Source organism: Rattus rattus, chromosome 11 (assembly GCF_011064425.1).
Source record: "Rattus rattus isolate New Zealand chromosome 11, Rrattus_CSIRO_v1, whole genome shotgun sequence".
In the NCBI taxonomy this organism is placed as follows: Eukaryota; Metazoa; Chordata; class Mammalia; order Rodentia; family Muridae; genus Rattus; species Rattus rattus.
Genome location: NC_046164.1, coordinates 67370357 through 67372587, shown reverse-complemented (window position 1 = coordinate 67372587; position 2231 = coordinate 67370357). Strand labels below are relative to the sequence as shown.

At 47.2% G+C, this 2231-nt stretch overlaps 1 pseudogene; it reads right to left on the bottom strand.

Moving 5' to 3' along the window:
- Positions 1-1392: 1392 nt before the first annotated feature.
- On the bottom strand, positions 1393-1545 carry LOC116912906 (annotated as a pseudogene).
- Between the last annotated feature and the right edge of the window lie 686 nt (positions 1546-2231).

The window sequence follows — 2231 nt, the reverse complement described above, 5'->3', positions numbered from 1 at the left end:
TTACCCTCCCATATCACATTCCGCCAATGAGCGAGGTCTAGGCAGGAACCTGGAGACAGGAACTGAAGCAGAGGCCATGGAAGGACAGTGCTTATTGACTTGCTTCTCCTGGTTTGCTCAGCCTGCTGTCTTATATCCCCAGGACCACCTGCCCAGGAGTGGAAACACCCACAATGGGTTGGGCACCCCATATAGGGATAATTAATAAAAAAAAAAATGGGCCTCTCAGACACGCCCATGGACCATTTAGTGGAGGAAATTCCTCAGCTAAGGTTGCCTATTCCCAGGTGACTCTAGTTTGGGTCAAATTGCCAAAATACCAGCACATGGGCTCCCTATAGAGCTCTCACCATGCCTGAGAGATCACAAGAGAAGACCTCCACGGTGACCTCTGACCCCACATTTGACCGAGTGGCCCCAAGTTGAGGTTTGGATCAGTGCAAATCTGATTTTCCCTTTGCCTTCTCTTTGTCTTCTCAGTCCTCACCAAAAAACAGTCATCCATCCATTCATCCATCCTTACATCCATTTATTCACTCCTTCATGTGTGCATGCATTCATTCATTCCTTTCTTTCTTCTTTCTTCCCTTTTCTTTCCTGAGGCCCAGACTGACCTCAAACTAGAGCCTCCTACCTCTCTCTGCCTCCCAAATGACAGGATTACATCTATATCCTGCCACTTTAACAATAAGCACTTTACCTCTCCCGCCCAACTTAGACACCAAGCAAAGAAGAAGAAAAAAATGTTTTCTTTTGCTTTTGCTTTACTGAAGTTGGCCTGATTTCTTCGGTAACACTCTTTACTAGCCACCCTAGGAAGCTAGGACTCTGGGATTCAGCCACAGCAGGCCTTGCCAGGGGAAATAGTCTTTCTCAAGGTAAGGGCTGCGTACTCAAAAAACTGTGAGCAACGGTTTAGACGTAGAGCTCCCTCCTTCAGCTTGGATTCAGATGCTCCCTTCATTATAATTTGGGTTGCCCTGTTGCTTGCACGTGGATCCCTGTTTTATTAGCTGCGCAGGCAACCGGTTGGTCCAAAAGCCCTCCCTGTGCCCAGGAAGCTCCTGCTGTTTGTGCGCATGTGTCTTACTATATGAAAAAGGAAGTTGAAACTGAGAGACAGACTCAGAGATGGGGGAAAGACAGCAAGCAGTAGAGAAAGCTTCATGTTGCAGGGCCTCTAAGGTATAAGATACTCTGCCTGCAGAAAAGTCCTAGTGCTCTAAGAAGGGTCGGGCCACACGGGGAGCAAGGCGGGACTTTTTTTTAAAGGTCTTAATCTTATTTTTATTTTATTTAATTTATTTATTTATTTTTTTACTCTTTATGTAGAAAAACTAGCATGGTGAGTTTCACTGGGTAGACAGTCTTGAGTAATCCATTCAAGGTCTCTTAGTCCAACTTAATGAAGCCTATGTCCTTTGCGTACTGACAGAAACACTGACAGCACATTCAGCTCGTATTTCCGGATCAGACCGTGGCGATTAGAGCAAGAACCCTGGCCGAATTTCTGTCGGTGACTCAGGAGAGCTGCTGGTGGCCCATCCTGCCTTCAGACTGCCAAGAGGGGAAAATGGAGAGAGCTGGAGCACGCATGCGCTCTTCCCAAGGCAGAGAGTGCTTAAATACTGACGATAAAGGAACAAAAGCGGAAGTACAAAGATGAGAAAGAACACCGAAGGCATAGTCTTCATTTAAAGTTAAAGAATTAGGGGCCAGCGAGATGGCCCAGTGGACAAGGTTGTTTGCCACTAAATCTGAGTTCCAGTCTTCAGACCCTGAATCACATCCCACGTGTGAAAGGAGAGAACCAATCAACTCCTACAAATTGTCTTCGACCTCCACACTCCTGCCACGGGGATGCGCGTACTCACATGTGCGCTAAATAAATAAATGCAAACATGACAGTTCCAGAAGAAATCCAGGTCTGTTGGGGTTTGGTCTGTTGCTACGTACTGTAATGCTAAGTGCGGCCCCCAAGATCTGGGTAGGAGAGAGGCCGCACATAGACCCAAGAGATGCTATGTGGCCTTGCCCTCAAGTTATTTCTGATTGGTGAATTAAGATGCCTACATCCTATAGCTGGGCAGAATTGAGATAGGAGGGGCTTGGTATTCCTGGGCTTGTGGTTGGAGGAGGCCACAAGGAGAGAGAGAAGAAGGTGAAGAGAAGAGAAAGACGCCATGGGTTAGGAGTCAAGAAAGCATGCCCCTGAGGGCCGGCCAATTGGA